Consider the following 11,957-nt stretch of genomic DNA (forward strand, 5'->3'; position numbering starts at 1 on the left):
TTTTCTCACTAGTTGCTTGGGGGGCACGCTTCTCTGACTGGTCTGTGAATGTGCCCTGAGTCCAGCTGGGACTATAGCAACATCCATCCTGTTGAGCTGTGGCCTGCTAAGTGATTTTGTGTAATGCTGTGCCAAGTGCAGGAGAGGGTTAAATAGCATGGGTAAGCTCTGCTTGAATGCCATGATTAGTTATTACCTTCCTTCCTTCCCCCTGGTTTTGCTGCCTATTCTCAGTATATGATCTTAGATCTCCTGCCTCCCCAAAGATACAGTCTATGTGGTCCTGTGGGTTCTAGGTTTTCTTTACCTTGCTTCATTTAAGAAACAGAAAACTAGCTAGGCACAGTAGTGGCTCACACCTATAATCCCAGCACTTTGGGAGGCCAAGGCAGGAGGATCACTTGAGGCCAGGAATTCAAGACGAGCCTGCACAACATAGCAAGACTCCATCTCTACAAAAAGTTAAATTTAAATTAGCGGGGTGTGGTGGCATACACTTGTAGTCCCAGCTGCTCAGGAGGATGAGGCAGGAGAATTGTTCGAGCCCAGGACTTTGAGGTTACTGTGAGCTATGACCCTGCTATTTCACTCCAGCCTGAGTGACAGAGCAAGACCCTATCTCAAAAATAAAGAAATAAGTAGTCCACATAGGTGTTTGCCAGCAAACAAATAGCGTGGATTCTCTGTTGAGTGTGGCCAACATTTCCTCGTCGAAGTTTGTATCTTGCCATAGTTGATGATCGGGCTGTCGGGGCTTCCTGGTCAGACCTGACCTTTGTGGGGAGATGTTCTCCCACCAAGGCTAGGAAGCAGGACACTCTTGCTGCCCCTTGGGCAGCCACCCAGAACATGGGCTTCTCCGTTTCTGGGGTTCAGCATAGTTCCCCCCACCCTCTTCCCATGCAGTGCATGCCTGCTCTTTGTCAGGATGGAACAGAGGAAAGGCAGAGGCACTGGGGGCAGCCTGTGTAGTTGATCTCTGTAAGTCATAGACTGTTCAAAAACCTCAGGAATTATGTAAGCGTTCAGTGTCTCATTTAAGAAATGAAAAACTGAAGATTAGAAAGAGGAAACGACTAGTCACCCTGCTAGTTGATGACCTCTAGATAGCCATCTTCATTCCCAGTTAAGTTTACTACAAAACTACAGCCTCAGCTGCTGCAGCGAACCTCCCCAACCCCCATCACTAGGGACTCAGAACACCATGGAGGCTCATTTCTCCAACAAAAGTGAGAATTAGCAAGTACAGATGTGTGTTACGAAAATGTCAGAATCCATCATGGCTGTTTGGCGAGGAGCTGTTCTTCCGTGGTCATGCCATTGGAAGGCAGTTGTATGACAAGAATGCTTTCACATGAGCTCCAATTTTCTTAACTCTCCAGAAGGACTTCAGAAGCCTCTGGAGTTTTCAAACATGACCTCTCTCTCCCTTCTGCTTGGAGACACCTTCCTGGGGGTCTCCACTGCATTCCCCGCCTGTATTCCTCTGTGGAGCCTTGTACCCTCAGGTCCCAGAAATGGGCTGTATGGGAGCTTCCAGTCAGCCTGGTATCTCGGGACATTCTCAGCCAGGAAATGAGACTGCACAAAACTCTGCGAGGCCCAGGTGTGTTATTTCTCCTTCCCCAACATTGCATCATCACTGCTGACACAGCATTTGGGGAAGATTTAACATCTTGGGCCAGCGGCTGCCATCTGGAACTGTCCCCAAATAGCAGGTTGTTCTGTCCCATCCAGCTGGTTAGGGGGCCACCCTAATGACAAGGTCCAGGATCTGGGTTCGGTGGTGGAAGGCTGGGAGCTGGCGTGGGCGTTATCGTTCTTCTTTGCTGAAAATTGTTATGGCTCTTTTCCCCTAACAGCCAGTGTGGGAGAGCCAAACATGAGATACAAGCATCCCCTTGAGCTCCACAGATCTTGTGCCTTGCTCTCATGAGGCATTTCCTTGGAGAACAGCAGTCAGCAACTCGTGAAAGTGAGCCTGGTGCACAGACTTTGCATGGACTCTGCACGGGTTCCATTTCCATCGTGTGCAGACACCTGTATCTTTGGGCTCCACATGAGCATCTGCCTTCTTCAGGCTGTTTTTTTTTTAAGAGACAGCATCTTACTCTGTCACTGAGGCTGGAGTGCAGTGGTGTGATCACAGCTCACTGCAGCCTGAAACTCCTGGGCTCAGGCAATCCTTCTGCCTCAGCCTCCCAAGTAGCTGGTACTACAGGTGCATGCCACCATGCCCACCTAATTTTTTATCTTTTATAGATACAAGTCTCTGTTGCTCAGGCAGGTCTCAAACTCCTGGCCTCAAGTGATCCTCCTGCCTTGGCCTCCCAAAATGCTGAGATTATAGGCATGAGCCACTGTGCCTGGCCTTCACTCTGATATTTTTTAAGAGCCCTACAGTCACCTTCAGATCTTGTCATTTCTCTACCACTATGTGTGAGACAGGGCATGGAGTGAGCTTGGTCAGGTGGGGGTCAACAGCCTGGAGACTCAGAGCTGCTGGTTTCCCAAGAGCCCCCAAAAGTTATCAGAGTTTCTGAGCTGAGTGTCCTGCAGTTGCCAGCCCCCACAATGCTGGGAATACTGGCTTCTTTGTGTTTAGAACTTGTTCTGAGAACCTTGATGAGAACACATCAAGCAAGCAGTTCCTCCCAGCCAGGGCTGGAGCAACATGCCAAAAACATTCTTGTCTATGGGAAAAAGACAACCAGTATTTTGTGCTGTTTGACCAAGTTGTTTTTAAATATACACATGCCTCAACAATCCCTGGCCTCAATCGCACTGCTAATTTGTTTAAATCCCTGACACGCAGATGTCAAGACTGGCTTCATCTAGCAGTGTTTTCTTTAAAGGAACCCTTTTTTTTGTTTTCATTTTAATCACTGCCTTCTTCTCTGGGAGGTATGGTGGGCTGGAGAAAGAAGTCAGGTTTGGGAGTCAGACAGATTTAGATTGGAGTCCCAGCTGTCACCAGATCTCTGGGTGATCTTGGCGAACTAACTTCTGAGCTTCTGTGCATTATAGGCATTCAGCACATATTTGTTTTTTTTTTTTTTTTTGAGACGGAGTCTTGCTCTGTCGCCGGAGCTGGAGCGCAGTGGCCAGATCTCAGCTCACTGCAAGCTCCGCCTCCCGGGTTTACGCCATTCTCCTGCCTCAGCCTCCGGAGTAGCTGGGACTACAGGCGCCCGCCACCTCGCCCGGCTAGTTTTTTGTATTTTTAGTAGAGACGGGGTTTCACCGTGTTAGCCAGGATGGTCTCGATCTCCTGACCTCGTGATCCGCCCGTCTCGGCCTCCCAAAGTGCTGGGATTACAGGCTTGAGCCACCGCGCCCGGCCAAGCACATATTTGTTGAATCAAAAATACTGTTCTTGAATGTTTGTGAAGTTGTACGATGCCCAGCAGCCCCCTTTTCTCTATTTCCTTCCTCTTGAAGCAAACATTGACTATACCTCTTTCCCTAACCCTCAGTTTACCATAGCTTCTTCCAACCTCTCTCTAATCCATTACCTTTTTCTGACCTACCCTGTCTCAAATCTAACTCAGGCCTTTTTGCAAGAGGAAGTTTAAGCCATTGTTTACTCATTAACTCACTTGACCCTTAGAACAATTGTGGGAGGTGTTTATTTCAGAAAGAAAGCTCAAGCACAGGACAGAAAAATAACAAGGTCATAGCGCGAACTAGTAAGTAGCAGAACCAAGAGCATAGGACTCTTATTTTCAAACATTGGTTTGCACTCTAAAATTCACTGCATTTGCAAATTCACAACCAAAACGGCCGCCTGGAAAGGGTCGTTTGCAATAAAATCTCAGTGTCCAACATCAAAGACAGTTCTTCAGGGTTTTCAATTAACTATACATCCTGCCCCCAGCTGCTCATCTTTGCACCTCTAACACGTACTTCTCAGAGTAGGACATTGGACTTTCTCCTTCAAAAACAAGAGTAGAGAAGGCCTGAGGACGGTGTAATTAAAATGGAGAGGTAGAGACCACGAATTGCTTGGATGAATTCATAACTGATTGGTCTCTGAGGCAGGGATTATTATTTTTCCTGTATTTTCAGCTTAAAAGTAGTGATTTTTGCATTGTTACAAAAACCAAAATAGCAAAATATCATTTGATACTTGTATTCTGTTTGCAACAGCTGCCACTTCCTTTAGCCCCAGCAAAAATCAATAGGTGCGTATTCTCTACAAGTCCATGCTGTGAGAAAGGACAGCCCCAGAATGCCAGTATCGCTAAATATCATGCAAGGATTTAGACACTTTTTTAAAGGAAACTCTGGGAGTGCCTGTTGTCTGGAGAGTTGACATTGTCCAAAGCAGGCCAACACTGGTGTGGGTATGCAGAACCCACGTCCTAGCTCTGGCTCACCTGCACATGCCTTGAATTTACCTCTCTGGGTTGGAAGTGGGAAGACTTCTTTTAAAAGGCCTTTCTAGGTTTCAAAATCCAAAGGTTACCAAGGTAGTTTTGATTTATCTCAATAAGTGGCCTATTTGCTTAAAGCAAGTGTACCTGTGTATATAACCCCAAAGCTTAGGGCAGTGCTTCTTGGCTTTAGTATCTGAGAAAGGTGCCTTTGGGAAGAGTTTGGTCAAACAGAAAGTAGTCTGAATCTTAAAGGTGTGGGATGAATGTTTGAAGTAGAACCTGGGAAATCTGCTTCCTAGGGCTGTTAGAACTAAATTGGTCTCCTTAAATTACATCAGCATCTGAGGCAGTTTCCTAAGGGAATTTCTTTTCCATTCAAAAGTTCAGCTGCAGGAATAGACAGCTGTACAGGACTAGATCTTCCCACTCCTCATCTTTTCCCTTCCCCGAGTAACGACTCAGAAAGGCTCCCGAAATTCTACTCAGAATCGGAGCCGTTCGCATTGCAGCAAGGATCCCTTAAGCCAAAGGCTGGTGTGTTTGTGTAGAATGTCCCTGGGGTAGGGGCGGTAGCTGGGGGGAGGGAATGTGGTGCAGGGGACACCTGCCCTCTGCCCTTGAAATTGCACCGTAAGATGCTGCCTGTGTCACTCACAGCGGTGCTGATACTATCCGCCAAAGACAAATTGTGAACATGGAAAAATGGTCGTTCCCTACTGTACATCCTCAGGACAAACTACTAAACTTGGAGACAGGAGATCGTTCAGACCATATTGTACTGGGTGGTGATCGGTGTTTCATTTTGGGGGAGTCTGGTCTTTTGAGCAGATTTAATGTTTCCTTACTGTCATGGCAGGGCTTAATTGACTGTCTGAAAGCTTTTACTGAGAGTTCTAAGAAAACTATTGAGGAAAATGAAATGTTATTTTGTAGTAAAAGGATTATTTTTGTCTATTTAGTATATACATAGCTGTAGCTTTGTAAAAAAAAAATCTTTGAAAAAATATATGAATGTGCCGTCTTATTTATTGATTACTGTAAATTAAGATACAAATGGCTATTTGCATAATTTATACCTGTGGGAAATTAACTGGAGTATTTGTTTTTTGACTGTTTTCTATTAAGGAATATTAGGCTTGGTGCTATGATGAATGATCTTGTAAAATTATATGTATTCTTAAGAAAATTTTTGAATATAATTTCGTGAACTGACCATTTCATTGATAATACTTACTTCCGCGTGTGTTTGTGCTTTTGACAACTAGAAATTACACTATTTTTTCAGCAAGTAGTCGCAGCAAATAACACTTTTGCCAGGGCTGAAGCGAAGCCAGTTGGCTTTAGAGTGGCAGAGATTGTAGAGAAGGTGCCCTTTTTAAACTGCATTAACTTGCCTTGAGCCTTTGTAATGCTCCGAGAAGTAGTAGTAATAGTAGTAGTAGTTGCTATGCAGCTCTGGAGTGGGACTGCCTAGGTCTGAATCCTAGATCTGTCTTTTACTAGTTCTGTGACCTCTAGGAAGGTACCATAGTAGCCAGGGGTCCTCAGAAGACAGAGCCTGAGCCAAAGCTGATATGATGATTGTGTCATTTGAGGGCAGAGGGGATGCAACCAAGGGCAGCAGGAGTGAGATGAGGATAGAGGGAGAGCAAATAAAAGGTGGTGCAACAAATATTTATGACACACTTACTTGGCATCAGCACTGTTCTGGTTGCTGCAAATATAATAGGAAACCAAAACAAGGTTCTTATCCCCCCAGAGCGGACCATCTAGTGAGAAAAGGCCGACAGAAGCAAAATGGTAAGATGCATAGTATGTCGTCCGTGCTATAAGAAAAAGCAGGGAAAGAAGGTAGATTGGGGGTGGACAGCGAGGTGCTGCCAGACTCATACAGCAGCCAGGAAAGACCTCTTTGAGCAACAGACATTTGACTAAAGACCTAAAAGAGCCACAGGGACAGATCCTTCGAATGCCTGGGGAAAGAGTTTTCTAAGCAAAGGCACTGAGGCAGGATCATGGCTAGAGTTTTGAAGGGACAGCAAAGAGCCTGGTTTGGTGAATGCACAGTGAGTGCATTCACCAGAGGAGAGAGGCCAGGTAGGGCCTTGTAGGATGTGGTAAGGACTTTGGCCTTTACCAGGAGTGAGCTGGGATCCACTGGAGAGTTTTCAGCACATGTCAGCTTACACTTTAGCAGGCTAACCCCGGCTGCCATAATGAGAATAAACTCCGGGAACAAGGCGGAACACAGAGGCCAGCCGGAAGTCCATTTCAACAGTCCAGGAGGGATGACAATGGCACAGGTGGGTGCAGCCGAAGTGGGGCACAGTGATTTCATTCTGGATGTATTTTGAAAGTGGACCCTCTGGATTTGCAGATGGATTGGCTGTAGAGTGTAAGAGAAAAAGGACTGAGAAATGCTCCAATGTTTTGGCCTGAGCATCTGGAAGCATAAAGATGCCACAGGCTGATGGGGAAATGGGGAGAAGTAGATTGTGGGGAAGACCTGGAATTCCTGAATCTAAGCATGTTAAGTTTGAGTTGCCCATTGCTCATCTCCTTTCCTTCTCCCTGTCCAAGGGTACTCGGGCTGTGGCGTTGAAGTGCCCTGAGGTGCCTGTGCTTTTGTCCTCACTGGTAGGCCCAGCCCCCATGGCCCCTTAGCTGCTCTGCTGCTGTGCCATGATTGCCTGGGCTTGGGCATCTCTGACCGGTTTTGGAATCTCAGGTCCAGTGTACCATGAGGCCATTCCCATGGCATCTGTGGAGCCCCCAGACTTATCTCTCCCCTACCAGTCCCACTCTGACATGCCACCCCAAAGTGGGTCTCCCGACCATTCTCCCTGCCGTATTTGCATTTTAAATCTTTTGAATACAGATACCAGGAGGCCCTTCACAAATCTTCCTGGATGCATAGAGCCTTCACCCTGCTTGAATGAAGAAAAAGAAAAAATACGGGGAGAAAACACATCGGACAATCTGGCCACATCAAAAAGGGAATGGCAGGCTGCATGACAGGAAGATAAATCCTGTACTGAAATTGCCAAAGCCTGTAAACAGCTGAGCATAATCATGTTTCAACTTGGTGGTATATTACTTTGGAGGGAGTGGTTATGCCATAAAAAGCTCAAAGTGTGAAGATGGGGTGCTATTTCGTTTCCATTAATTGCTTCCACCTTTCAGATTAATTTCAGTGACATATGACAGCCCAAAAAAGTAATGGTTTAAATACCAATAAATTTTATTTTTATCTTAAGAGAGAGACAGTCCTGCTTGGCACAGCAGCTCCCCTGTCTTCTCGCCACTCCCAGTGCTCTGGCTGTGCCATCCTTAGACAATCGTCCTTGTCTTCATGGTCCAAAATGGTGTCTGTACATCCAAACCACACATCCATATTCCATGCTGCAGAATGGAAGAGAGGCAGCAATGGGCGGCCCCTGCCTTCTCAGAGTTCCCAGAAGAACCCTGACAACACATGGGCTCTCATCCCCTTGTCCGAGCTAAGCCACTGACCACAGTTGCTATGGAGTAAGGAAATGTGTCCTTGGTCCAAACACATAGATCTTGCTTCTCTCCCATCTTCACCTTCTCCCGAGCATGTCCTTCCTCCGTTCCCAGCCTGGGCACTCCTAAGGCTCCAACCTCTGCTAAATGAATTACAAGTGAGAAGGGCTGTTGGTTGGGAGCAGGCATCCAGCAGCCTTGGTGACATTTGCCTAAGTCCTTGTTGTCAAGGGTTGGACCAGATGTGGGCAGCTTGTTCCTTATACATACCTGTATGGAAGGCCTGCAGGGGATCCGGGGTTAGAGATGGGAATGAGATCAAATCCATCCTCTGAGGGAGTTCACCCTGAGCAACTACCATTTCTTTTTCTTTTTTCTTTTTTTTTTCTTTTCTTTTCTTTTTTTTTTTTTTTTTTGAGACAATGCCTCACCCTGTTGCTCAGGCTGGAGTGTAATGGCATGATCATAGCTCACTGCAGCCTTGAACTCCTTAGCTCAAGGGAACCTCCTGCCTCAGCCTCCTGAGTAGCTGGGGCTACAGGTGTGCACTACCTGCCAGGCTCACAGCTACCCATTCTTGAGCACTCTCCCAGGTGCTAGGCTATGAACATACTACACTATCACAAGACTCCCACAGTGAGTTTTGTGGTAGGCGGTTGCATCCTATCCATGAGAAGGTTGAGGCTGGAAGGAAGGAATGAATGGAGATAGTGCAGGCGGAGTTGGAATAGGAACCTGGGGCCACTGGAATATTTCTGGCACACCATTCTTCCTTCTGTGTCCCCAGAAGTGGCCCCCAAGAGAATGTGACCTGGGCCATGGGATCTGCAGCTGCTTCTGGTGGGCAGGGCTCAGAGAGACCCACAGAGCAAAAATGACTGCCGGGGTTCCAGTCTGAGGCCTGTGTCCTGCCATGTGGAAGAAAGCTGGACAGGGGAGCTTCCTTTGCCACCCTGACTCAGGGGTTCATTCTTTTAGGACCTCTGAAAAGTCTCAACATTCCCAGCCCTCAGTTCCCTCAACAGTGAATGCAAAGCATAACAGTCCCCCTAGGGAAAAGAACTCAGTAGACATTTTTGGAAAAAAAAAAAATGGCAAACAGGCATATGAAAAGGTCCTCCACGTCAGTGATCATCAGAGAAATGCAAATGAAAACTACAATGAGATATCATCTTACCCCAGTTAAAATGGCTTTAATCCAAAAGACAGGCAATAAGGAACATGGGTGAGGATGCAGAGAAAAGGGAACCCTTGTATGCTGCTGGTGAGAATGTAAATTAGTACAATCACTATGGAGAATGGTTTGGAGGTTCCTCAAAAAACTAACAATAGGACCGGGCATGGTGGCTCACGCTTGTAATCCCAACACTTTGAAAGGCCGAGGTGGGTGGATCACTTGAGGTCAAGAGTTTGAGACCAGCCTGGCCAACACAATGAAAACCTGTCTCTACTAAAAATACAAAAGTTAGCCAAGTGTGGTGGCACACACCTGTAATCCCAGCCACTCAGGAGGCTAAGGTAGGAGAATCACTTGAACCTGGGAGGCGGAGGTTACAGTGAGCCAAGATTGCGCCATTGCACTCCAGCCTAGGCAACAGAGTGAGATTGTCTTAAAAAAATTTAAAAAATAAAAAATAAACCTAACAATAGAGCTACCATATGATCCAGCAATCCCACTCCCAAGTCTATACCTAAAAGAATGTAAATCAGTATACTGAAGAGATCTCTGCACTCCCATGTTTATTACAGCACTGTTGACAACAGCCAAGATTTGGAGGCAGCCTAAGTGTCCATCGACAGATGAATGGATAAAGGGAATGTGGTACATATACACAATGAAAAACTATTCCACCATAAAAAAAAGAATGAGATCCTGTCATTTGCAACAACATGGATGGAATTGGAGGACATTATGTGAAATAATCCAGGCACAGAAAGAGAGACTTCTCATGTTCTCACTTATTTGTGGCGGCTAAAAATCAAAACAATTGAACTCATGGAGATAGAGAGCAGAGGGATGGCTACCAGAGGCTGGGAAGGGTAATAGTGGAGGGCTTGGGGATGGTTAATGGGTACAAATATATAGTTAGATAGAATGAATAAGATCTAGTATTTGATAGCACAACAGGATGACTACAATAATTTATTGTATATTTAAAAATAACTGAAAGAGTATAATTGGAAGGTTCATAACATTAAAAAAAAAAAGCTTGAGGGGATGGATACCCCATTTACCCTGAGGTGATTATTATACATTATATGCCTGTGTCAAAATATCTCATGTACCCCATAAATATATACATCTACTAGTACCCATAAACATTTAAAAAATTTAAGTAAGCAAATTAAACATCTAGAGATTAAAGCTTAAAAGAAATAGTCCCCCTGCGAGGACTGAAGTGAGCTACTGTCTATAAAAATACCCAATACATAGCGCAAGCACTAATGTTCATGGAATAAGAACAGCATCATCCTTTCTTTCCCTCTTAAGTCCTAAAGTTCCAATTACCTTTTCTTAGAATTCCATCCCCTCCCCAATCCAATTTTCATCATTTGCAGACTTTTTTGGTGCCAGGGCCATAACCCTGGAAACGCCTGCGTAGCCTTGAATTTTCTAGACAGACAACATGTATCCACAGTGCAATCCTCCCCTACATGGCCCCCATGTAATGGGACATGAAGCCTTGGTGCAATGCATGCAGAGGGGCTGCCTGCACCCACAGAGTAAGAACCTTATGTGAAGTCATCTATCCTGCCTGGGCTAAAGATTGGCCCATTTGTGGTGACCACAGGAAAAACTAGAGGCTGAGTATAGTTGTTTGCCCAATCCTTACAGGTAAGTTGTATATTTTGGGGTGGGAGTATGGGAGGGGGAAGGTTGGCTTTCAAATCACTTCAGTGCCATTTTGTGTGGAATTCTTTGCTAAAAAGTATTAGCTCAGGCCTTGGAGACTCTAGGAGGATCCCAGGCGATGCTTGCAAAGGACTCTCCATCCGAAGACAGAACTTGGCTAGGACTCTATTGGAATGACCATCTGGGGACAGAGTTTCTTATAAAAACAATTGAACTTACGGAGATAGAGAGTAGAATAATGGTTACCAGAGGTTGGGGAGATGAATGGAGGAGGGGAGGAAGTGAGGATGGTTAATGGGTACGAAAGTATAGTTAGATAGAATGGGGAGAAGTCGTCCGGGCGCGGTGGCTCAAGCCTGTAATCCCAGCACTTTGGGAGGCCGAGACGGGCGGATCACGAGGTCAGTAGATCAAGATCATCCTGGCTAACACGGTGAAACCCCGTCTCTACTAAAAAATACAAAAAACTGGCCAGGCGAGGTGGCGGGCGCCTGTAGTCCCAGCTACTCGGGAGGCTGAGGCAGGAGAATGGCGTAAACCCGGGAGGCGGAGCTTGCCATGAGCTGAGATCCGGCCACTGCACTCCAGCCTGGGCGACAGAGCAAGACGCTGCCTCAAAAAAAAAAAAAAGGATGGGGAGAAGTCTGATTTGGTTCAGTCCTGTCTAACACCTTGCCAATGCCAGATGATGCCAGCTCACTGAAGCCAGGCATTCACTGTCTGTCTAGAAAAGCTAGACATGGTACTGTCTGTCTAGAAAATTCAAAGCCCACAAGGAGAAACTCTAAAACAGGACTCCCCAAACTATGCAATGAAGGCTTAAAAAAAGAAAAAGTATTTCCAATCTGTCACAGACCAACACTTTGTAAAATACAACAAAATTTACCTGAAAATTTTGAAATTAAAAAATGACATAAAAATATGAGTCCCAAATCTTTATTTTTAGGTTCAGTGTACATGAAATGATACCCTTAACATCCCCCAAAAGGGTCTAAATGCTTGGTTTCCTTTCCTTTCCATTTTTTTTTTTTTTTTCTTTTTTGAGACAGTCTCGCTCTGTTGCCCAGGGTGGAGTGCAATGGTGCAATTACGGCTCACTGCAGGCTTGACCTCCTGGGCTCAAGTGATTCTCCCACCTCAGCCTCCAGAGTAGCTGAGACTACAGGCACACCTGGCTACTTTTTTTTTTTTTTTTTTTTTTTTTTTTTTTTTTTTTTTTT

General features: G+C 45.6%; 1 long non-coding RNA gene across 1 annotated transcript in view; it reads right to left on the reverse strand.

Moving 5' to 3' along the window:
• Positions 1-7,596: 7,596 nt before the first annotated feature.
• Positions 7,597-11,957, reverse strand: part of LOC111538263 — a 25,943-nt gene continuing 21,582 nt past the window's right edge. The window contains exon 4 of the long non-coding RNA XR_002730278.2: positions 7,597-8,021. This is a non-coding gene — a long non-coding RNA (uncharacterized LOC111538263). The remainder of the gene's footprint in view (positions 8,022-11,957) is intronic.

Source organism: Piliocolobus tephrosceles, chromosome 6 (assembly GCF_002776525.5).
Source record: "Piliocolobus tephrosceles isolate RC106 chromosome 6, ASM277652v3, whole genome shotgun sequence".
NCBI classification, from domain to species: domain Eukaryota; kingdom Metazoa; phylum Chordata; class Mammalia; order Primates; family Cercopithecidae; genus Piliocolobus; species Piliocolobus tephrosceles.